The sequence below is a fragment of the Miniopterus schreibersii genome, assembly GCF_964146895.1.
Source record: "Miniopterus schreibersii genome assembly, chromosome: 10".
NCBI classification, from domain to species: Eukaryota; Metazoa; Chordata; class Mammalia; order Chiroptera; family Miniopteridae; genus Miniopterus; species Miniopterus schreibersii.
Window position 1 is genome coordinate 63,865,879 of NC_138110.1, and position 25,929 is coordinate 63,891,807.

The following is a 25,929-nucleotide window of genomic DNA, read 5'->3' on the forward strand; positions in this document are numbered from 1 at the left end:
TAAACCACTACACCTACCATGCATGGATATTATGACAAACACATACCAAGTACTTGACACCAGCTACTCCTGTTTGCTCAGAGGATTGAACAGTTCACCGTGAGAGCTTTCCATTATTCTTAGATAGAAATCTACAAGTCTACAGGACCTGCATGATCTGGATCTGATTTCTTCTCCAGCCCCATTTTGCCCATCTCTCCCCTCAAATGCCTTGCCGGTTGCCTTCCTTCGGGAACTAAAGGCATAACGCCCCCTCACACCTTCCAAACCCCTTTGCTCCACTGCTTCCTCTGCCTGGAACACTCTTTGCTCACTTCATTGCCTGGCAAAATACATGTATACCTTACGTCACTGCTTCAGGGAAACACTCTCTGATTCTTGACGCCTACATCAGGTCCCCTTATTATATTCTGTTAGAGCACCCAATGCTTTCCTTCGTAGCACTAATCAAAATCACCAGGTAATTATGTAATTTATAGCCATCCCTTTCCCCATGCTCAACCTGACCACCTTCATGTTAACCAATGGACAGGGGCCCTGTTGGTCTTGTGCCCTCAGCATCTAGCACAGGGACTGGCATGGAATAGGTGCCAACAGTATTTGCTGAACAAATGAGTGAATGGATGATTAGACCTTCAAGGCCCTGGATTTAGGCTTAAATCACATTTACTAATGGTTTTTAGCTCATGCTCACCAGAAAATCTGATTGGCTTTGATGTCATCAAGGGGCTTACTGGGGTTCCAGGAGAAATTTCTGGCATTGAAAATGTTCACTCCTGGGGAAGATCTTTGAGGGTTTGTATCTTAGCGAGGGCCTGTGCTCAGCTGGACTCTGTAAGGTGTAATAAGAATGTTGTAACATGAACTTACCCGAGCTCAGCTTATTTTCAGCCAAGTGGTGCTAACAACACCATAAGCATTAAACGAAAACTAAACCAGAGAATTGTATACACGTAACACACACTGTGTGCCAGGCACTGTGCCAGGCAATAAGAAGACAGTGATAAAGAGGGCAGGCATGGTTCTTATCCTCATGGACCTTAAAGCAAAACAGGGGAGAAATATTCCAAAACAGGTAACTAGAGAACAGTAAGAGTTCTGTAATTGAGGAACACCAACATGCTGTGGGAGAATAGGGGTGGCACCAGTCCTGCCAGTGGTGGGGAGTTAGGGAAGGATTTCTTGAGAAGGTGCTATCCAAACAAAGAACTCACAGGTATTATTGAAAGGAAGAGGGAGGTGACGCAAAACAGTTCCAAGAAAAGAGAAAAACAGCAGAGCTTCTTCAAGGAGGTAGAAGACATGAGCGTGAGAAAGGGAGACACAAGGTGAAGCTAAATAGCCCCAGGATTAAGGCCACACTCCAGGCCATGTTAGGGAGCCTGTGCTTTTTCCTGAGGGCAATGGCAAGTCACTGAAGGGTGTTGAGCAGGAGTCAATAAGGCTTCCCTGTGGAGATCAGGTGATATGGGAAGACACTGGGAGCAGAAAACCAATTGGGAGACTGACCATTGTCCAGATGAGAGGTAATGGTGGCCTCTACTTGGGTGTGATGGTGGAATAAGGAGAAGTTGACAAGTTCTAAGGATCCCTGGGAAGACGGCGGTGATCATAAGAAATAGGGAGTGGGGGACAGAGAAGAGGCAAGGAGACCTGGAGGGTCTTACCTTGAGCACACGGGTATAAGGGGAGTCTCAATAGTAAAAGTAGGTTTTAGTAGAGCAAGGTAATGAGTTCAGCTTTTGGCATGTTGGGTTTGAGGTGCTTATACACATGCACATGGAAGTGCTATGCTGGTCCTGGAATATCCAGTCCCGGAATTCCCTAAGGATTTGGCTTTATTTAGGGAGCGGGCAGAGTTACAGCAGAGGGTTCCACTCGGCCAAGGGCTTCCTTAAAGCTCAAAGTCTGACTTAATCTTCTGAGTTCCCAAAATCCAACTAGCTTCCCCAGGGATCAATTCAAGATTCATACAATCTCCTGGCACGTGTCTGCTTTGTGGAGTAAAGAAAACATAGTGTAAGAAGTCAGAAACCCGGGGTTCTCATTAGACCTGGGAAGTAATGGGTTCTTCCCCAGCACTTGTACTGAAGCACAGGCTTCAGAGAGATGTTGTATAAGAGACGCAAGTATCGGATAAGTAACTGAGTCAGGAGACCTTTAAGGACCCTTGGACCCCTGATCTTTACTTATTGTCATCTTGTATCTGCTATTAAAAAAACCCAACTAGCTCATTGCCTCAATTTTTATTTTTATTTTTTTGTCTGTGGAAGAGAGTATAGAGTGATAATTCAAGAATCCTTCTAGCTTGGTAACTACAACTGCTGATAGATCCAAAGGGCCCTTCTCAGTTCTTACCTGGCTGATCCTCGATTGGTATTTTACACCGGTAATTATTCTCTATTTCTCGACTCACCCTCTTTTAAGGCTTCCAAGACAAAGATCTCGCCTCTGTCTCTGAGCGCTCCTCTCACCCTCCCTCACGGGCTCCTTTTCCGCTGCTTGTCCCTCACGTGGGGCGCCCTCTTTTCTCCTCTCTTGACGCACTCATTCCACACGCTCATGCACCACCATGGCTTCTATACCCACTAGAAAGGTATAGAAAGCTTGGTCCAACATAATTTAGGAAATATAAAACCTATTGGCTCACATGATTGAAAAGTCTAGAGACTAAGCACAGATTGATCAGGGGCTCAAACAGTATCCCCTGGACCCACTTATTCCTGGTATCCCTTTGCTTCCTCTCTTGCTGACATATTTTCAGATGGCTTGTCCTTCAGGGAAGACAGATGACAGCAGCAGCTTCAGATCTTACTTCCTATCCAATTAGCTCCAATTAGAAACAAAGTGTGTCTCCCCAGGACCATGGGACAGAAGGATTAGACATCATTGTCACTGGCCAAATTTGGTTACAAGTCTAACCCTGAACCAAAGCCTGTGGCCAGGAGAAATGAGATAGGATAATTAGTTGAGTCCACTCAAGGCCCACTTCTTGAGTTGACAGTGGGTTAGTCCCTCTCACGAGGCCAACAGTTGGGATGGTTTACCAGAGGCAAACAAATGTTGAGTGTAAAAAACAACAGATGCTGACTGCAGCTAATACCTTCCAAATCTATCCGTAAGCCCAGGATCCTTCATTTTGCCTCAGGCCCATGTGATAGATTGCCTTCTGACATCTCCACCTGAATGCTCGACGGGTATCCCAAACTCCACATGTTCCAAACAAAACTCATTTCCCCCAGATGTGTTCCCCAATTTATAGTCACCCTGATAGTGAATGACATCACTTTATACCCAATTACCTGATCCAAGAATTTCAGAGTCATACTTAACTTTTTTCTTTTTTCCACCCCTACACTGAGTTAATCACTACATTTCTATGATCCTAGTAAACTGTTAAAAGTCCTGTATATATACTGTAAGCCTTAGAGCAACCACTAAAAACTATTATATCTCTTTACAAAGAGATATATTAGGGGGGAAAAAGATATAGTAAAATAAAACTGGAAAAGTTTAAATGGAATACTAAAAAAATATTCAAAAAATACAAAGAAATCAGGAAAGGGACAACAGAGGGGAAAAAAAACACCCAGAAGTAAAAAAAGAATATGTCCCTGGACAGGTGGCTCAGTTGGTTGCAGATTCAATTTCCAATTAGGGCTCAGACCTAGGTTGTGGGTTCAATCCCAGGTCGGGGCACGAATAGGAGAAAACCAATCAATGTTTCTCTCTCACATCAATGTTTCTCTCTCTCCCTTCCTGTCTCTCTAGAATCAATAAAAACCTATCCTCAGTGAGGATTATTTTTTAAAAAAAGGAATAAAAGACTTCTGGTCAAGATGAAGGCATAGGTAAACACGAACTCGCCTCCTTCCACAACCAGATCAAAATTACAACTAAACTACAGAAGAACCATCAACCATAACTGCCTGTAATCTAGCTGAATGGAAGTTCCTACAACTAAGGATTGAAGGAAGCCACACTGAGACTGGTAAGAGGGGCGGAGAAGCAGAATAGGCTGGTGCCATTCCCATGTGTGGCAGATAAAAATGGGGAGGGATGTCTCGGCTATGGAGATAACCCCTGAGGAGCGAGGGGTCCCAGCCCACATCAGGCCCCCCAGCCCAGGGTTCCAGTGCCGAGAGGAGACATCCCCATAACTTCTGGCTGTAAAAACCAGCAGGGATTGAGGCCGAGGGAGATGGAGGCTGCAGGAGTCCCAGGCAGCTCCTCTTAACGGGCGCACACAGACTTACTCAGACGCACTCCCTCTGAGCTCCAGGGCCTGGGCAGCAGCTAGAAAGGCACAAAGGACATATGTGCAGGAACTGAATTGCCTGGCATCAGGGCGAGAGCTGGGGAGGGCAGCTTTCTGCCAGACAAAAGTGCTGGCAGAAGCCATTGTTCATTTTCTGAGACCCCCCCCCAGAGCCAGCTGGCAGGTGCCATATCTGAGTCTCCATGGACCTGGCTCACACTGTTCACCCCGCCTCTTGATTCCCTGAGGCCCCACCCCACCCAACTTGCTGGCCCACCCAAGCTGCTTCCATACTAATGGCCTATCTTGGCTCATGCTTCAGACTTTCCTAAAATCTCTCAAACAAGCAGCATCTGGCCTTGGCGTGCCCCGTACATTTGCTAAGTGGCCCCAGGCCCGGCACTACGAGCAGCTGGCCTTGGTTCACAGCTTGGCCTCTCCTGTGTACCTCTAAGCCCAGCACAAGTTTCAGCCATCTACAGATTGCTTTGTAGCTCATGCCAGGTGGACTCAGGCAGAACACAGGTGGTGACTGACCTTGGCCTGCACCTCCCCAGAGGCCCCAAAGCCAGTACACCCAGTGGACAGCTTCAGACCACATTGAAGCACCACCCAACCACCTCCATAAGCCACACACTCAAGGGGCAGACTCAGTGGGCACCAGAGGCCTGCTGAATTAAGCCCTGCTCTGTGGGGTCAGCCCCTGCACAGCTGATCCTCCATGGTGGTTGTAGCTAGTCCTCCGCTGATTTGCCTGAAGATAATAAATCCCTCTCATTGATTTGCTAATAACTACAACAGAAAGGCGTTCACAGCCCACACGGCGGGGGGAGGGGGGGGGGTGCACCTGAAGGGAGTGCCTAGCTTGAGTGACAAGGGAATCTGTGCCACTGAGCCCTACAGGACACTATATAAGGCCACTCTAACAAGCCCAGTAGACATAACAGCTCCACCTAATACATAGAAACCAACACAGGGAGGCCGCCAAAATGAGGAGACAAAGAAACATGTACCAAATGAAAAAACAGAACAAAACTATAGAAAAAAAACTTTAAAAAATGGAGACAAGCAATTTATCAAATGCAGAGTTCAAAACACTGGTTATAAGGATCCTCAACTATCTCAGAGAGAAAGTCAACAAAGAGATTAGGAAACATGAAAAGAGAACCAGAAAACATAAAAAAGAACCAGTCAGAAATAAAGAATACACTAACTGAAATAAAGAATTAATTACAGGGAATCAACAGTGGAGTAGGTAAAGCAGAGGGTCAAATCAGCGATTTGGAATAAAAAGAAGCCTAAAACACTCAATCAGAACGCAAAAAAGAAAAAAGAATCCAAAAAATGAGGATAGTGTAAGGAGCCTCTGGGACAACTTCAAGCATTTCAATGTTTGTGTCATGGGGTTGCCAGACGAAGAGAGAGCAAGAAATTAAAAAAATAATGACAGAAAACTTCCCTAACCTGGTGAAGGAAATAGACTTACAAGTCCAGAAAGTCAGAATCCCAAACAAGATGAACCCAAGAGGCCCATACCAAGCACATCATAGTGAAAATGCAAAAGGTTAAAGACAAAGAGAGAATCTTAAAAGCAGCAAGAGAAAAGCAATTAGCTGCCTACAAGGGAGCTCCCATAGGACTGTCAGCTGATTTCTCAACAGAAACTCTGCAGGCCAGAAGGGAGAGGCAAGAAATATTCAAAGTGATGAAAAACATGGACCTACAACCAAGATTGCTCTACCCAGCAAAGCTATCATTTAGAATCTAGGGACATATAGAGACCTTCCCAGACAAGAAAAAGCTAATGGAGTTCATCTCCACCAAACCAGTATTACATGAAATGTTAAGGGTATTTTTTAAGAAGAAGAAGAAAAAAGATTAAAAATATGAACAATAAAATGGCAGTAAAAACATATCTATCACAAGTGAATTTAAAAAATAAAATAAACAAAGTAGAACAGAAACAGACTCATAGATACAGAGAACATTTTGATGGTTGCCAGATGGGAGGGGTTTGGGGAGATGGGTGAAAAAGGTGAGGGGATTAAGAAGCACAAAGTGGTTGTCACAGAATAGTCATGGGATGTAAAGTGCAGCATGGGGAGTAGAGTCAGTAATATTCTAATAAGTATGCACGGTGTCAGGTGGGTATGAGATACATCGGGATGTTCACTTAATAAGTTATGTAATGTCTAATCATTGGGGTATACACTTGAAACTAATATAATATTGTATGTCAACTATAATTGAAAAATAAAAAATGATTTAAAAGAGAAAGAAAATACTAATCAAATTGTTGACCTAAATTCAAACTTACCAATAATTACATTAAATGAAAATACTCTAAATAAACCAATTAAAAGATAAGGATTGTCAAATTTAAATTTTTAAAAAGACTCAACTATAAGCTCTTGACAAGAATCTCATTTTAAATGAATGACATAGGTAGGTTAGCAGGATGAAAATAATACTCCGTGCAAGTATCAACAAAAAGAAAACTGGGGCAGCTCTATTAATATCAGGCAAAGTACACTTCAGAGAAAAGAAAATTACTGGACATTAAAAGGGCATTTGCCATTGTACTGTAAGTCCTAGTCACTGCAAAAAGGCAACTAAAAGAAATAAAAGGCATACATATTGGAAAGGAATAAATAAAACTGTCCCTATCATAGACAATCTGATTGTCTATATAGGAAATTCCAAGGAATATACGAAGAGAAAGAGCTACTAGAACTGATTGGTGAGTTTGGCGAGGTTACAAGATATAAGGTCAACATGTAAAAATTAATCCTATTTCTATGTACTATTAATAAACAATTAGAAACTGAAGTTTTAAAAATAGTACCTTTCATAATAAGTCCTAAACAGGTAAAAATATTTGGGTATAAGTCTAACAGAACATGTGTGGGATCTGAAACTCCAAATCTCGGATAAAAGACCTAAATAAAATGGAAAGTCATAGCACACTTGCTGATCGAAAGACAGCGTAGTTACAAAATCAGGTATCCCCAAACTAATGCAGTTCTGACAGAGATCACAGCAGGGCCTTTTCTGCAGATATAGGCAAGGTGATTCTAAAATGTATATGAATAAGCGAAAGAGCTAGAATGGCCAAAACCATTTTGATAAAGAAAACAATGTTGGTGGGCTCACACTAGCCAAGTTTAACATGTGCTATAAAGCCGCAGTAATAAAGACAGCGAGGTGCTAACACCAGGACAGGCGTGGGGATCCCTGGCCCAGCGCTAGAGGCTAGGCCAACGGCCTCTCAGCACGGGTGCAAAAGCAATTCAATGGGGAAACGAGGGGTTTCAGCAAACGGTGTTGGTACATTGGGGTATCCACATACAAAAACAAAACACCTCAACTTATACCTTACTCCTTATACAAAAATTAACTCAAAATGATCACAGGTAGAATATAAACCAAAACTTTTCAAAGAAAATGTAGGAGAAATCTTCGCGACCTTTAGTTAGGCAGAGAGTTCATAGACATGGCACCAAAAGCATGATCCATTAAAAATTACCCGCAAATCGGACTTCATCAGAATTTAAAATGTGTGCTCTGCTGGACGAATGGAGAAAAACCAAACTCCATATGGGGAGAAAATAATTGCAAATTACACATTTTGCAAAGCACTTGTAATCAGAATACATAAAGACCACCCAAAATGCAACATTAAGACATAAAATAGGCCAAAAATTGGAACCTCCCCTATAGAGTTCCATGCTCAGTAAGCTCTCATACATCGCTGGTGGGAAGGAAAATGGTTGAGCCACCCTGGCCCTCAATAATTGATAAGCAAATTGTGGATCATCAATATAATACTAGTGAGTAATAAAAAGAATGAACCGTGTGTACACACAACAATATGGATGCATTTCAGAGGCATTATGCTGAGCGAAAGAAATCAGTAACAAAAGGCTACGTAATGTATAATTTGTTCTATTTGTATGATATCTATAAGGCAAAATTATAGGGACAAAGAATAAATAGATCAGTGGTTGCCAGGGTTTAATGGTCAGGGGAAAGTTTATCTATAAAGGGGCAGGATGGGGAAATTTTGAGGAATGATGGGCCGGTTTTTATTCTGATTCTGATTGTGGTTATGTGAATGTTATATGTATTAAACTTCATAAAACAATCTACCAAAAATTTAACTCCACTGTATGTAAAAAAAAAAGTTTAACCCTTCAGGACAGAAAATAGTAGAGCAATGTCTACAGAGTTCTTTCTGAACAGACAGAACTGATACCCAGCCAAGCTTTCATTTGTATAATGTGATGGCGACACACTGACATTTTCAAGTGTTCATGAGCTCAGACAACACAGCAGCAATGAGGCATTCATGGGAAGAGTACTTATATATGAAATTCAGCCAATAAAGAGATAAATCAAAATAAAGAATTCGGGAAACAAAAGGAGTAGTGGTGAGCACTGAATTATTTCAATACATAATTAAGTTTCAACAGCTCCAGTAATAATTACGGTTGCCAAAAAAAAGTCAGTGTTTTAAATCTTGACAATATGAAAATAATTAACAAAAATTGGCAAGTTGGGAAAGAGAAAATGAAAATAATTTTAAGGGTGCTAATGCCATCATGTTTCATAACAGGGAGTGATCTCATACTCTCTAGAATAAAAACGTAATTAAAAACTACTCTATTCTCTTGTATTTTATAAATTTCTTAATCTTAAAGTAATTTTAAAGAACATTTTGAGTTATTTTTAGAATTACAAAAAAGTTAAAAAAAATAATACAGAGAATTTGGTATGCTACTCACATTTTACTGTTAATGTTAACATTTTACGTGGCCATGGTACAATCACCAAACAAAGAAATCGGCATCGACAGAACACTATTAACAAAACTACAGGCCGCATTAAAATATTGTCGGTTTCCCCACTGCTGTCCTTTTTCCAGTCCAGAATCCTATCCAGGATCTCACACTGCATTTAGTTGTCGTATCTCCTTAATAATTCCCTCAGAGTGACCTGTTAAGAAACAATATCCCACGGGTGAAGAAAAATTCTTTGAAAATCAGCAATTGCTTTAATTTCACTTCACTTGTTTTTTCCTTTAAGTTCAGGTAAACTAAAATTTAATACTTTTATTTAAAATATTACTGCAATATTCATCAGAAAAAAAACGCCACCACCTCATCAAGGTGCTGAGATGCTCTCTGAAACCTCCATTTAGCCAGAAAATAACACAATGCCCAGGAACTGTTGTAGGTGAAGGGAAACCTTTAGAAAAATTTCCAGCCCAGCCGGGCGTGGCTCAGCGCTTGAACATCTACTGGGATCCAGGAGATCGCAGCTGGATTTCCGGTCAGGACACAGGCCCGGGTTGCGGGCTCCATCCCCAGTCCAGGGTGTGCAGGGGGCAGCCGATCAATGACTCTCTCTCGTCATTGATGTTTCAACTCCCTCTCTCCCTCCCTCTGAAATCAATAAAGATATAGTAAAAAAATTTTTTCAACCAGGAGTGATCAGGTCTGTATATTTCAAAACATACTTTGGGCAGCTATGCAGAGGATGAATTAGGAGGCTAAACCTGGGGGAGGCAAGTTGGAAGGCTGTTATAACCATAAGACAGGTAGACCATTCAGCTCTAAGTAACAGAAAATTCAAATAATCAGCTTTTTCACCAAGGACCCGTTTTTTTTGTTTGGTTTTTTTGGTCTTTCTGTTCCATCGTATTTGCTTTCATCTTTATGGTTGTCACTCCACGGTTCCCAGATGGCTGCCACAGCTCCAGACATCACAACCACATTCAAAGAAAGAAAAATTTAGAACAGGTAGAAGGCTCTACATTTATTCCTTTTACTTCCAAAAGGCTTTTGCTTCCATCTCCTTGGTCGTAACTGTCACTACTGAGTGCAAAAGAGGCTGGGAAAGTTCGCATTCACCTGAGAGTGTGCGCAGCACAGGCACCAACAAAGTCGTGATGCGTTTAGTACGGAAGACGGGGGGAATGTGTATTTTGGGTCAACAATTATCAATGTCAAGTACGAAACCAAGAGCCCCGAACTGTGTTAGTGAATGAGGACTGGAGCTGGGCAGACACATCTGAGGCTCCTCGGAGAAGCAAGGGCAGAGCTGGGAGCGAAGGGCGCCCCGTTCCTGCGCTGGGAGGACAGGCGAATGGGGGCGCTGCGACTGAAGCGGAAAATGCTGCCTGCTGTTTCCTGGGAGCTCCCAGTACACTGAGCAGCAGTAGGTGAGTGTTCCTTGATTAATATTTAACATAATTATCAAAACAGCACCATCTAATAAGCATATGCAATGGACTAACCATGGTACCAAATGTTTTATATGTATTATTTTATGTAATCCTACAACAACTCAGTGAGTTTAGTCTGTTTGGGTCATTGGAATACCATCAGTGTCCAGAAGAGCACCTGATACATAGTAGGTGTTCTATCAATATTAAACAAAGGAAGAAAGAAAAGCAGGATTGTCACTATTTGATGGGTGAAAAATCTGAGTCAGGGAAGTTAAAGAGCCTACCTGCCTAAGGTCACATATCTGTAGTGTGGTAGAGCCAAGAGTTCAGCCGAGCTCTGCGCTGTCCTGCCATGGTTTGCCATCTTTCTGCTAAACAAAGCTATGAAACTCCCATTTCTTTCCATGGAACTTCTTCAAATGGAAAATGGAGCCACAGCAAAATCAGACACCAAATCCTTCCATTGCTTTCAAAGCCCTGGGTGATCTGGCCTCCCAAAGCCTCCAGATCCAGTCTCCTATCACTCTCTCCTCCTTCCCTCGCTCAAGCCACCTGCCCCTTGCTCTGTGAGAAGACACAAAGGCTTTCTCAACCTCAAAGCTGTCCTCAGGTTCCTCTCTCTGCTTATAAAGATCTGCTCAGCTCCCAAATGGATGGATGGCCCTTTCTCGTTATGAACTCTCAGAAGCTTCCCTGACTCCAAGACTAGCTCAAGCTCTCCAGGTACAGAATCTCTTAATACCACCTGCCTCGTTTCTATAACACTCCTTGGAGCCTGTAACTAAAAAGTTATTGGCATGGTTATCTGTTGATTGTCTGGATTCATGCTAGAATGTAAGCACCACGAAGGCAAAATACCTGACTTGTTCACTATATCCTCAGTGTTCAGTACAGTGTCTGGCACCAAGTAAACGCTCAGTACATATTTTGTGCCTGAAGGGATAGATAAATGAATGTAAAAGATGGGTGTATATAATCGGTGGGTAGATGTAACTAATGGTTGAATGAAAAACAGATGGAAAAATGGATGGATGGATGGATGGATGGATGGATGGATGGATGGATGGATGGATGGATGGATGGATAAAAGACTTTCTCTAGACCACGTTTCCCAACGGATTCTCCACCTCACACCCCCCGTTTCCTGACAGGGTGCCTCCTGCTGCAGCTTCGATTGCTCCTCTCTTTGCTGACAAGGGCCTGGGTGGCTCTCACCTGGGCCTACACTGCTGGGAAAGCAGCCAGGAGACTCCAGATCTGACATGGGTGCGCAGCAGCGAGAGACTGTGGGCCCAGGTGGAAATGCTCTCCCGGAGAGAAGGCGGGCCCATGGCAGTGATGCAGCAGAGAGGGCCCTGGCAGTCAGTCTGTCCTGTAGGAACAGGTAGAGTTCAATCTGACCTGAGCCGCGAGCCACACCGTCGCCTCCCCTCCACCCGCATCCCTGAGCGGCACCTCTGTGCACGCTGCCACCGGAGCAGGTGCAAACATATGTACTTATATAGACGGGAGCGCCAGCCTTCTGAGTCACTGCAGCCTTGGGGAGAAAGGCGTTTTCTCACCATCCCTCCTCTTGTGTTCAGTAAAAGCCGGTTCAAGGAAGTAGAGGGGAGGCGGCTGAGGGGCTGGAAGTGCCAGGAGTGGGAGGAGAGGTCAAGGAATCTTCCAGCAAACAATTTCAGGATGGGATGCCCGCTCTGCTCCAGCGCTGGGGGGTGGGGTGGGGGTGGGGGTGGAGGGTATGGAAATTAGTAAGAATGCTTTCTGCCCCCATGTTCTTCCAGTCTGGGAGGGCTGCTGACTGACAGGAGGAAGGGTGGGGGTGGATAAAGATTCAGACTTCGAAACCAAATAAATGGAGATTCAAATTCCAGGTTCACCATGTACTTGCTGCGTGACCTGGGCAAGTTATTTAAAGTCTCTGAGCCCAAGCTCTCACCTCAGTGGAGATTTTGTGTGTGTGTGTGTGTGTGTGTATTGCCTTCTGGAGTTAGTGTGAGTCTGGAATAAGACGATGAATGGAAAGCCCGGTACAGGGTAAACACTCAAAGACCACCATCCTCACCATCAAGGTAATACTTTTTCAGTGTTTAGTATGTGCCCGGATCAAAAAGCACTTATAAGTTCTAACTCACTCAGTCCTCACAATGGCCCTAGGAGAAAGATACTGTTATTCCCTCCACCCCCAATTTTTGGACGAAAACAAGTGAGACACAAAGAGGTTAAGTGACTTGCCCAAGGCCACACCCCTACCAATTGGTGGAACCAGGCCTTGAACTCAGAATATAAACCCAGATCTAGAGGGTCACAAATCCACCCCAGGATTTTTTTTAGCTCCCTTCTTGCACCCTTAATTGTGATGATCCCTTTAGTCAGCCTTGATGACCAGGGGAAATTGTTGCTTTGATCATTGATTACTGTCAAGTGCCAGGTATTTTACAAGTAGGAGAAGCAGTATTGTGTAGTGTTTATGGTTCGAAGTCCATACTCTTTTTCATGTTAAAGAAGAGATTCATAACAATATTAGCTAATCAGGTGAATGATCTAACTTGGATGGTATCACACAGGGAGAGGCTTTGACTCAAATCAGGTCCTGCTGTCACTTACCTGCTATACAACTTTGAGCAAGTCAGTTCCCCTCCAACGCTCTTTCAGCTATTCCCAGGTCACTAAGGTCACTCCAGACTGAATAGGAGAGGACATAGACCCCATCTTTTGCTGGCAGAGGGGTCAAAGAATTTGTGGACATGTTTTCAAACTACCACAATGTTCTACAAAAAAAAAAAAAAAAGACAATAAACAACAACACAGCCTTCTCACCAAGAGAAAATCACAATCAATATCTTGGTGTCTACATTTATGGACATTTTGTTACTAATATTTATAAAAATGGGTTTTAGTCAAGACTTTAATGTAAACGATAAAATAAATGTATTATTGCCTAGAGTTGAAAATTCAGGAGCAGGTGGACCCAGGGGCTCGGGGAATGTCATCAGAATCTGTTGAGCTGCACCTGTTGGTTCTACTTTCCCGTTTGGTTTGATCTCTGGCGAGCACATGATGGCAAAAGGGACACTATGGCTCTTGGCATGCATGGTCCTCAGTCCTTATGCCTGTCGAAAGAGAGTTGCTTCTTTCCTGAGAGGTCTGTCATCATCCTGGCAATGACCCTCATTAGTCCAGCTTGAGTCATGAGCCCGGGGTGTCCTTTAATGTCCTGGTCTAGCCAAGAAGACCCTGGGGAGATGAAAAGCTCATGTCCACTACTGAAACCATAGCACACATGCAGTGTGTTCCCTGCTTCTTTCTGATTATCTTTTTAACTGTGTCAATGGATATGCTTCCAACATCATTTAGAATGACTGCTTTGTAGCCCTAGGAATGGAGGCTCCATTTGTTTATTTAATTAAGTCCCAGTTGTTGAATATTTAGCTATTTCCAATTTTTCACTGCAATAATCAGCACAGTATGCCCTCTAACTGAATCTTTGCAAGCATCTACTATATGTTATTTCTAGACGTGGAATTGCTAAGTCAAAGGACATGCATGTTTTTCATGCTCTTAGTGCTTTCTGGTGAAATTGTCTTCAGGAAAAGTTGTAACAACTTGTACTCCCACCTACATGATTTAGGATTGCTGATTTCCCCTCGCTCATATCCATACCAGGTCCTAACACTTGAAAAACCAAATCTTCTTCAAATAGACAAAATGCTGTTTTGTGGTTTTAATTTGCATTTTTTTTTATTGCTAGTGAGGCTCAGTAAATTTCAACTCCTGTACTAACTGCATTTCCTAGTTGAGAAGCAAAATGCCTGTAATAGCAGACTGGTTAGGCCCACAGCCCCCACTCCCTGAGAGGCAGGGGAAAGTACCAGGAGCACTAATTGTAGTGGCAATTTAAATAATAGTAGCTACTGTTACAAAGCCTTTACTATAATCATGTTGTGCCCAAGACTCCCCATTCACTATCGTTTTAAACCTCCTCAGACGTCATACATCGTGGTCCCTCCGTTAGGCCCCCCTCTTACAGATCTAGAGCTTTCTTTGCTCAGACTCCCATTTCATGGCTATAAAGTCCTCCCTTCTGATTTCTGCAAAGGGCCTTTCTTAGCTGTGCCCTCTGTTTTATCCCCTGTCTACTCAGCCTCTTCACTTTTTTGTCCAAGAACTCGACTCACACAGAGCATTTTGTGTTATCAACTTGACCAAAGACTTGGGAGCCGCAGGAAGCAGGCAAGAGGCTTCCTGCAAAGTCTGTCTAGCAGTGTCATCGTTTCTTGTTTTTTTCTCTCCCTCTCAGGAGCAAAATGCATTCCTTTCCCTGTCTGTACAGCACCACAGAAATTGCCTTTGGTGGTTTAAACATAACATGGGCTTATTGAAGTATTTATTTCTATACAAATAAAAGGGAGAAAATGGAAAATAAAATGTTCTCTCGGGCTTTTAACATCTATAAGGTAGGGGGCTTAATGGGCTGCTCCATTTTATACATGAGAAAACCTAGGATAAAAGAAATAAAATAATTTGTCTGAGATCCTACACTTACACAGCCTAAGAAACTATCAGGAATGCTGCCTTGGCAACAAGAACTAGCTACTTGACCCTGAGCTTGCAGCACATCTTCTTGCCCCAGGCCTCCCCTCCCGCTCCTTCCTGTGCTTCTCCCATTATCTGAATATCTGTGGGACAAACAGACCCGACCCCTGTCCTTCAACCTGCGCAACAGCTCAGCCTGTCAAAGCTGGGGAGGGGTCACAGGCGCACGCCCACGGCAGCAGGGAGGCCAGGGCAGCAGTGACCTCTGACCTCGCCCTCCAGCACCCTCAGCCCTCAGCCCTGAGAGCAAGGCCTGGAGCAGCTCCCGAGTGGGCGCAGCTCCCGGGCCTGGACGGAGACCGCGGGTCCCAGGCTGACGGCTGACTCACTCCCCGGGGCCCTTCCCGCTCCCTCCGCTCAGGCTGAGCTGAGACCTCGCCTCCGCCTCGCGTGCGCTGCTCTGCGGGGGGGCTCGGGCAGGTTTCTGAAAAGCAATTATGCTTATTACTGGTTAGGATTTCAGAAAGCTCCTGTGTTTGCTGCGCTTCATTCTCAGCCCTTTCCATCACTCATTCTTCCTGACAGCCCCATTTCGCCGGTGGCAACCTGTGCGGATGGGGAGCAAGGGAGAGAGGCTGCAGCGAAAGCCGAAGATGGAAAGAGAGGTCCCACAGCCGGTGTCCAGGGGGTCCCGAGACCTGGCCCCGGCCGGCTCAGCTCCGTGAGCCAAGAAATTCCCTCCTGTACTTGGGCCCCCCGGAGGTGATTTTCTCTCACTTGCAGTCAGACGGCTTCTATTATGCCTCTTATATGTGGTGACTTTAAAAAGATACATTCTAAGTATGTGTGTGTGCGTGTAGTACATATATATACACTAAAACAAACTAAATATTCATATATAATATGTGAGAATATATATTAACATTTAGTTTGTTTCTCTTTTTTTCTTTTTTTCTTTTTTCGGCCCAGCTCTATCCAGCCCCCCACCCCCGCCTTCACCACACTATTGTCTGTGTCTGTGGGTTATGCATATAAGTTCTTTGGCTAATCCCTTCCCCTAGTTATATATATTATAATACAATAATATATAGTAACATTTAGTTTGTTTTTCAAAATAAGAGCTCATTTTTTAAAAATTGAAACCATAAAAAAACTATATAAGGTACAGATTTGGGGTTAACAGTGACCGATGGAGCACATGGGCTTACCTCTGCACCCTTCCAAGTTCCCACTTTCATCAAGTAAAGAGATGAAAGAAGTGATCCCCAGTGTGGAGAGGACAAGAGAGAAGACAACGCCCTAAAACATGGAAGCAACGCAGCAATGGACAAATGGTGACTGACTCCAGACTCAGAAAGCTAAACCTATGCTCGGCAGTGGAGACACAGAAAAACCATCCAATTTACGCTGTCAACTCCCCCAAAGGCTCAGGAATTGAAGGTGTTATGTGCCTCTTAAAATAGGGCCCACACAGAGCAGGAAATGGCAGGTTTGTTAAAAGTCTATAAAAGAAGCAGTTATAATAGCTTCTGGGAGAGGACTCCCCCTCCCCCAGGCATAATATTAGAGGGTGTCTTTCTGGATTGAAACAAGAGACTCTGGCCTTGGGGGTTTCCATCTGGAAATCAGGAGGGAGCTGAGTTAAGTGAGAGGTAGAATCTGAAGGCCGAGACCTCATTCTCTCTGCTCTGAGTCAGGCTTTTCCTGCAGCAGGCAGACAACTGGAAGAGTCCACTCTGGAAAAATGAGCAGCCTGAGAGCAAAGGCCCACAGGTACTCACGGCTGGGGCTTCCTGCAAAAAACCAGCCAGCCGGCAGTCCTTTCCCAACCAGCACCTTTCTCATGTGCATTTATTTGCATGGATAATCACTTACAAAGGAAGGAAGGTTGTAATTACCAGCACTGCTCTGCCACTAGCTTTTTAAATTTAATAACGTGCCGTGGACACACCCCATGTCTGTACATAAAGCCTATATGTGCAGGGGACTTACATGGATAAAGAACAGGGTAGTCACGCAGTCTCTGAGTATCACCCCATGAGTTACTTAGTTACAGAGGGAGGAGGGTCCCTTTCCAGTGACAAATCTGGTGAACACTGTTTTAAGCAAAGGACCAAATTTGGAGTCGCCGATGAGGGACGCACTGATATCACATGCCTTCTTATGTGATGCACTAACAAGGACACAGCATTACTACTAAGGCCCTCCCGCCCAAAACGCACGCCCTGAATCTAACGAGGACATTCTGAGGATAACTGGAGAAATGTGACAATAGAATGTAAACTTGAACGTAGAATATATTAATGTTGAAGATCCCGAGTGCGGCACGAATATGGCAAAATGTTAACGATTGATGGAATACGTACAGGATACATGGGTGTTGCTGTACTACTCTTGCAAGTCTCCAGTTGGCTTGAAATTTTTCAAAATGAAAAGCTGGGGGATGAGGGAGTTGGCCTCTGGAGTCTGAGCTGCACGATCCATTTGGAAGGTGACTCAACTTCTCCAAGTGCCTTCTCCCTAAAGGGTGATAATAATGGAACCTGTTGAATTAAAGGAGATAGTGCCTGCCAGGTGTGTATCAGAGCCTGACACAGTAAATGTCAACTGTCATTATCATCTGCCTCGCTCCCCTAATGGATGCATAATTCCATTGTCTCGAGTTTCTCTTGATTTGGCAGGAAGTCATCACCCAGCTAATGAGCTCTGCTATTTTCTTGTAAGTGCAAGATAAGGTGGTCACAGTTTGGATGTGCAGAAAGAGGTCTTGCTCTGACTGTTGAGTTTGGATGCCTGACTGGTGGACACCTGTGATTTAGAGCCCCTTTCCCTACCTCCTCCAGGTGATAGAGTCCCCTTTTCAGAGGGGGAAGCCATTCAATGTGGTTTGAGTTAATTCTGCTTCCTCTACTGCCACTGGGATAGCCACCCACCCAGGCCTGGATAAAGCTCTTTCCTCCAGGCCAGAGAGGTTGCTTTACGGATCAGCATTATCGCAGGGAGGGTCCTCCCTAAGTTCTCTCTCCCACCGGGATGTGGAATACCTAAAACGAACCAGAAATACACAGTGGATAAAGCCCAGCCCCGGCCCCAGGCAGTCCTTGAGTCTAGACCGGAGACAGGCAAAATATAGATCCAACTCCCTATTATCCCAAATCCCAAATAGATGGATAGTTTTCTGTCATTTCTTCAAATGAGGCACCAAAATTGAACTTCTCAAAAACCTCTTTATCTACAAGGTAGAGATTTAAAGTTGCCTCTAAAAGACCTGCAAGGAGCAATTTCCTCCCAATTACGCACTAGTTTCTCATCAACATCATTCCCTTGGGAAGTATTAATAGAGGGGAGATGGTACTGGATGATAGTGTCAGGGAACCTGCACTATTTAATAACTTCTGAAAATCCCCAAAGTTTAATGACAATGCTTTTCCTTTGAACTCTTAACTTTTTTTTAAAGCCCTCTCCTGCTCTTTCATTGTACTGTGTTCAGACCATCCTTTGACGCAAGTGGGACAAATATGACTATATGACAAATATGACTATATTTGTCCCTCTGATAGCAGAGGGAGTGGCACAGTGTCACAGAGAAGCTCACAGGCTCTGGCGTCAGACTGGCTGCATGCACTCTTGACTCTGTCAATTAGCAGCTTCGCAATCTTGGGCCAGTGACTGCTTTTTTGAGCGTCAGTCCCCTCATTTGTAAAATGGGTGTTTAAAACTACCTACTTCATGGCATTGTGGTAAACCTCAAATGAAATAATGAATTCAGTGGCAAAACCTGGCTCGTAGTAAGTGTTCAGTAAATATTAGCCATAATAATTATTATTATTACTGCAGACAGTCCAGGGGCGACAAGGATAGAAAAGCAATCATGGAGAGCTGCCAGGCAGAAGCGTAGTATTAGACACTGAGGCAGATACAAAGGGCCAAGAAAATTGTCCTTGCTCTAAAGGATCTCACAACTAGGTTGGGGAAAAGGGACAGAATGGGGGGGGGGGATAATGCAAACCATTAAAAGGAGTTTCCTATGAAAGATGTTTCATGGTGGCACCAATGCTCAGACACGCAGTATGAGGACATCTGTTACAGGCAGATGTGGTATGAGAAGTTTCTTGCCAAATTCTCAGAGTGAAGCAATATTAGGGGTCATGAAGTCAGCCTGGTCTAGAATTCAGGTCTGTTCGATGCCAAAGCTCCTGATCTTTCTGACACCTCACTGCCTTCACTGATTTCTCTCTACATCTCCACAAGTGCTGAGGCACAGGAGATGCTTGTTTCCTGTTGGTGGAGAGGATGGAAGGGTGGGTAGATTACGCACAGTGGGTGGAGTGTGGAAAGATGGATGGATGGTGCATAACGAATGGCTGGGTGGTGGCTACATTCATATATAGTGGATGGATGGGTGGGTGGTGGCTGGGAGAATGGTAGGTGGATGGATAGTTGGATAGTTGAAAGATGAATGGATGGGTGGTGGATAGATGGACAGGGGCACAGAATTGCTTTATACCTAAAAACTCACAAGGTATAACCATTAGATTAAGCACTAGCCAGGGATGACGTGAGATGAAGAAGGAAGTGAGTGTAGTCAGGTACTTAAGTGCAAGTTGCTCCCTGATAATTATCAACTACTTAATGGTAGTTAATAGCACTTACCATGCACGAGAGCCTGTGCTCAACCCTCTGCAGAGACCATCTCCCAGAGGTCCTGAGGTCACTGATACTACACCCATAAAGAACCTGGAGCACAGAGAGGCCCGTCTCCAAGTTGCACAGCAAGTAGTTGGCAGAATCAGGACTCAGACTCAGGCTGCTGAAAACTCCAAACTCCTGTTCTTCACCCCTGTGGTCAAGTTCTGTGATTGACCTTTATCTTCACATAAAAAACTCATAATACCAACTAGAAGTCCAAAAATATTTCCCAGGCAAGGAGCTACCTACGCTGAGTCTTAAAGGCCAGGAGAAGAAAGGGCTGTCCAGGCAGAAAGAGCAGAGAGCCCAGCACCAAGGAGATATAACAAGTCCTTCCTAATTGTGAGAGCAAAGCAGGAAAAAAGACAAGACTGGAGAGGTGGGCTGGGACTGAATCACAGCGGGGCGGGGGGGAGCCTTGAATGCCATAGATAGAATAATTAATAGTAATATTAATAGCAATGCATATTATGAGTCAAGCAAACTGCTAAGCAGTTTCACTTGTATTGTCTCATCTAATCTCAAATATGTGAGATTAATTGCTACTTGATAGCCCAATTTGCAGCTGAGCATGTGAAAGATCCAGTAACTTACTAAATGTCACCAGCTAATAAGTGGCAAGGCCAAGACTTGGACCCGTGTCTCTCTGACTCCACGGTCCCTGCTCTGAGCCATCACGCTCTACTGCCCGGGGAGCTTGAACTTGACCCATTCCACAAGGAGTGCGACTTCATCCTGTCCCATGAGAAGCCATTGAAAGCTTTAAACAGGCAATAAACAACCTGCTAAAATGTGAGTACTAGAAATACCCTCCTGATGACTATGCAGGTTGGACAGAGGAAGACAAAACAGGTCTGGTCTGTGCGCCCACCTTTGGCCTCTTCTGCGGGCCTGCCTTTGCCTAGACAACCTGCATCTCCCCTCCCAGATTCCTGAGCCCATTCATTGGATGGCAAGTCAGGGAAACTGATTCGCTGTGGGACCTTAAGCAGCACCTGACCCCCACTGGGCCTTAGATTCCTCATGGGACACAAAGGAGCTGGCTCTCAGATCCTTGAGGTCCCAGCTCTGACTTTATACTTCCCTCTGAATTTCTCTGGGACTGTGTGGCTAAATGTGCCACTTATAGTCACTTATAACAGCCTCAGGAAAGTTGACATCTGCATTTTTTCCTCAACTACCATGAAGTTTCATTGGCTCTTCCTCTCAATATAAAAGAGTTATTTTTGGCCGCTGTTCAATATAAGGCTTTGTCCTCCCAGCCAGGCCCTTGGGTGTCATCGCCAGCTTGTCTCTACAGGATCCTCTTCAAGACACCTTTACCTTCCGAGTCACTAACTCCAAGGGGAAGCTATTTATAAGCCTCTGACAGGGCATAATTGCTGATTGCATCTAGCTGAGGAGCTGTCAACAAGTAGCTTTATGCCGGAGATTGGCTCACAAAATGCCAGCAAAGGTGTCATCTGTCACTTGCTTGAGGACTGGGCAAGGTCTGCATTCTATTTAAATGCAGCCCAGGATCTAAACTGGGGGAGGGAGGGAGTTGTAAGCCAAATGGTTAACGTGGCCCCTGGTCCCTGCCCTGTGTATTTAGGTGGGACTAGTCCCTCAGTCTTGGTGAAAGGGCAGGTACTGATGACAGGTGGGCACTATAGTGTGGCGCTCATAGGTGTGGGCTTTAGAGCCAGGCTACCTGGGTTCAAAGCCCAGCTCCAGTTCTTATGGCTGATACAACCTTGAGCAAGTTACGTAACCTCTCTGTGCCTCAGTTTCCCCATGTGGAAAATGGGAATATTGTGGGTTTGAGTCATTTTATGTGAAGTCATAAGAGGAGTATCAAGCACGTGGTAACTGCTCAACAAAAGGTTGGATGTTATTATTAGGATTCCAGGGGCACAGAGGCCCCACTGGCCTGAAGAAATAACACAGCATAAGGCAGTGGTCTTCCAAGTGTGCTCCCCAGCTTTACCAGGGAACTTGTCAAAATGCAAATTTTCAGACCCCACCCAGACCCACTGAATCAGGGGTGGGGGAGTCATCAATCTGGGTTTTAACAAGCCTTCTGGGTGATGCTGACGCACGACGAGCCGGAGGCCCACTGCCACAGGCATCCCTCACTCTTCCTAGAACACTCCCAGTGGGTCCCTTCCCTCAGATGGGCAAAAATGGCTGCAACAGCTGTGGGACTAAAGACAGCCTTTCCTTTACCCGAGCCTCACTTCTCTCCACTGTGAAATGGATTGTGAGCAGCCAAGGAATGAGGGCTCTGCAAGCCTGAAGGGCCCATCCTGCCTCTCTTTTGTCTTCCTAGAAAACCTGAGGAAGATGTCCTGGGACAAAAGACAGGGCCCAGTTCTCTGGCTTTGGAAACATACAGAATTTTACAGTGGAGAGAAAACCAACAGAGAGATGAGTCCCTGGGCAGTTGTCAGCAGTTGGCTCCCTCCTCTGGGCTCCAGTTCCTCCCAGCACTTGCAGTCATGGGAGCAAAGAGCCTTCAGACCAGATGACGGGGAAGGACAGCTTCAGAGTGCCCACGACTCAAATCTTGGCTCTAGCTGAGCGACATGGGCAATTTACTGCACTTCTCTGGGCCTTTCTGTAAAATGAAAGTAATCATCCTTCCATTCAGGGTTGTTGAGACAAGTAAATGAGACCTCTCGCCCAAGTGATCTTTATTAAGCACCTACTATGTGCAGTCTCTGTTCTGGCCCTTCAGCTACAGCAGTGAACAAGAGAGATGTGCATGCTCGCTGTCCCAGCACATATACTAAAATTGGAACAATACAGAGAAGATTGGCATAGCCGCTCTCAGTTGTTCTGTCTGTCATTTCTATGAGCCATATGTATACATAGACAACCTTCAAATATCTATAATTTCTGCCATTTAGAGCATGCTATGGCCTCGTAGTTTCATAAGGAGAAGTTAGCTGAGTGGGCAGAGGTCACTGGGGACCCAGTAGAACAGAAACTCGAAGGACAGCAAGGCAGGCTGGAATCAAGATGCACCTAAGATGTGATCAGGGTCCTGAGTGATGGCTGCAGAGGAACAACTAGCCCCCACCCAAGAAGAAAAACAGTGTGAGAGTGACAAGTGATCCTGGCAGGTCTGCTGTGAGCGGCCATGACCTTTCCCTGTGCCTGTTTATATTTCCCTTCTCATCTGAGCCTTTGAGCCTCAGAAGAGAACCATGAATCACGGACTAAATCTCTAATTATTTCTTTGGATGGCATTACCCTGCTCTCCGATCTTGGGCACAAAGCGCATCCTAGGCAGTGAGACCTGGAATGGGAGTCATAAGACCTGAATCATCACCCCAGTTCTAACTCTGTGACTTTGGGTGACTTCCTTTCACTCCCTGGGCTTTGGCTTCTATATTTGAAAAACAAGCTGGTTGATTTCATCCAGCTTTAAAAATAATTTCGTTTTACTGAAAAGCTTTTTATTTTACCCATCTCAATTCCCAAATGTATGTTTTTAAAGTTCACTGAAAGGAACAGAAGATAAAACAAACTGACTAGGAAATTCGGATGAAGAAGCCAGGGGTGAGAATACAGGCCTGTGCTTGCTAGAGACAGACTTTATGCTTGACCTTGGAGGCTGAATTTATCTCCAAGGTTTCCAACAGCCAAAGCAAAGAGGCAATCCAGATTCATTAGATCAGAACTGTTCAATCGATATTTCTGTGATGATGGAAATGTTCTATATCTGTACCGTTCACATGTGGCTATCGAGCACTTGAAATGTGGCTGGTGTGACTGAAGACTAGAATTTACATTTTTACTCAATTTTTTAAAATTTATTGATTTGAGAGAGAGAGAGAGATTTGTTGTTCCACTTATTTATGCATTCACTGATTGACTCTTACATGTGTCCTGACAGGGGACTGAATCTGCAACTTTGGCATATCGGGACAATGCCTAAACCAACTGAGCTACCCGGCCAGCGACACAATTTTACTTCATTTTAATTATTACAAATTGGAATAGCCACATGTGACAAGTGGCTATTGTATTAGATGGTGCAGCATTAGATAACCCACAGTGTTTTCCCAGTGTGCCAATTACAAATTTACTGCCTCTCATTTCCAAATTCACCTCTCATTGCCTGCTCTGCAGTAATGAAGTTGGGCCTTGTGATAATTTCCCCTTTGCCAGCTGGCATGCTGTTAAGTTTATCTCCATGTCCAGTCCACTCCTCCGTGTCAGCTTCTACAGCTCTGCCTGCTTTATGCATCACCAGGCTCTGGCAGTGCATTCGGCTTCTGCAGGTCCCAGTTCCAGCAGCACACATGGTTTCTCCAGCACCTGGCTCCATGAGCAGCTTCTCCAACACTCAGCTCCTGAAGAGCAGGCCCTAGCTCCTGCCCTGTGCGGCAGCCAGCAGTGCCCAGAGGCAAGCAGCTTTCCCCAGGACATCTTCAGGTGACTTCAGAGTGAAATGCTGCAAATGAAGCACCTCCCTGTGAACAGCCTTCCTTAGCACCATCTTGGGCAGTTGTACTGCAAGCTCCAAGGCATGGCATCTCCATGTGGATGGCTCCCCCACTGAAACCCCAGAGGGCAGTACCTCAGAGGCTCATCCACTAGCCAATGAGCCATAACCACGGCCTCTCCAGAACCCTGGTCTGGATCACACCCTGGTGCCTGGGCCCTTCCTCAGGCACTCCATGTCAGTCCTAAGGGTAAGACTACCCTCGGACCTTATATCCACTGTTCCGCTTTTCTTTACAGTTCTTTACTTTTTACTTGCCAATCCCATGTTGCTCCAATCCTTTCTTATAGCTAATAATTTTTATCTTTAACTTTTCTGTTCAAATTACTGTGTATGTTTTTATCTTCTGACTAGACTCTGTCTGATATAGGAGTAGTCTCAGGAGACAGACCTATAAATATGGGATTTGAGCATTGGCTTGGCCATTCCCAGGGGCTTGAGTGCAGTGACGAGCTCTTTACCTATGGGAACTGAAATGCTAGTGATCCACCGCATGCAATGCCCATTATATACCCTATCATCTGCAGTTGATTGTGATGAAGAGCCAACTGAAATGAGTGCCTAGGGAGCCCAATTAGATGTTTCACTTGACTGTTATGGCCGTAATAATGACTATAATGATTGTGGTTTGGGATATATTCTTCTGAGTGGACTTGAATGCTTACGGAGAGAAAATGCCAAGCTCAGTTCAAATCATGATCTGAGAAGCTACAAGGATAGAATTTAAAAGAATATTTTATTTCTTAAAGACACAGGGATGATACTGCTGAAAATATAACATAAAATTTAATTGTTGAAATTGCTGAGTTATAATATCAATTGAATTCACACCTCATCAAGTTGTTCATATGAAACTTGAATGGGAAAAAATGGGGTCATAAAACTTGAAATGAGGATATTGCATTGGACCCAGATGAAACTGACAACCTTGAACTTCCAAGTCATTTTGAGCTTCCCTTATCAGTGGCAAGTTCATGGGTCTATGAATAAAGTTGCCTTGGTGGCAGTAATGGAGGCTATGCATGGGATCAACGACATGGTCAACAACCTTAATGTCCACCTGGCTACAGCTATTATTGAGTGCCTCATGGGTCAAAAGAAGAAATCAACCCTGATTCCCTGGGGGGACTAGCTAACCCACCTGGTAGCAGATTGCCTACATGGGTCTCTTCCATCGCGGAGGAGGCAGAGATCCATCTTCACTGTAAAAGACACATTTCTGGATGTGGATTTGTCTTCTCTGCCCATAATGCAACTACAGAACCATCACCATGGATACAAAGAATGCCTTGTCTATCATCATGGTATTCCCTGTAGTATGAATTCTGATCAAGGAACTCATTTCACAACAAAGAAAGCGCAGAAAGAGAATCATGTCCATGGAATTAATTGTTCTTGCCACACACCCCATCATCTGGAAGTGGCTGGACTAGTTGAAAGATGGACTAGCTTGCTGAAGACTCAGTTATTACACCAGTTGTGAGACAACATCCTGAAAGGACAGGGTTCCGTCTTACAGGACACAGTATGTGCTTCAAATCAGAAACCACTGATTCTAGTTATGAGGAACCATAGGCAGACTAAGTCCATGAGTCCAAGAATAAAGGCGTAGAAAGGAAAGTGTCTCCTCTCTCCTTATACCCAGTGACCCACTCACAGAATTTTTGCTTCCCATCTCAGGAGCCTTAGCCTCTGCTGGTTTGGGGGTCTTAGTCTTCAAGG

The 25,929-nt window shown here is 44.5% G+C and overlaps 1 long non-coding RNA gene across 1 annotated transcript in view; it reads right to left on the reverse strand.

Moving 5' to 3' along the window:
* Positions 1 to 13,512: 13,512 nt before the first annotated feature.
* LOC308562875 overlaps positions 13,513 to 25,929 on the reverse strand; it is a 40,988-nt gene continuing 28,571 nt past the window's right edge. The window contains exons 11-12 of the long non-coding RNA XR_013999687.1: positions 17,390 to 17,543; positions 13,513 to 13,724 (exon numbers count right to left, since the gene is read on the reverse strand). This is a non-coding gene — a long non-coding RNA (uncharacterized lncRNA). The remainder of the gene's footprint in view (positions 13,725 to 17,389; positions 17,544 to 25,929) is intronic.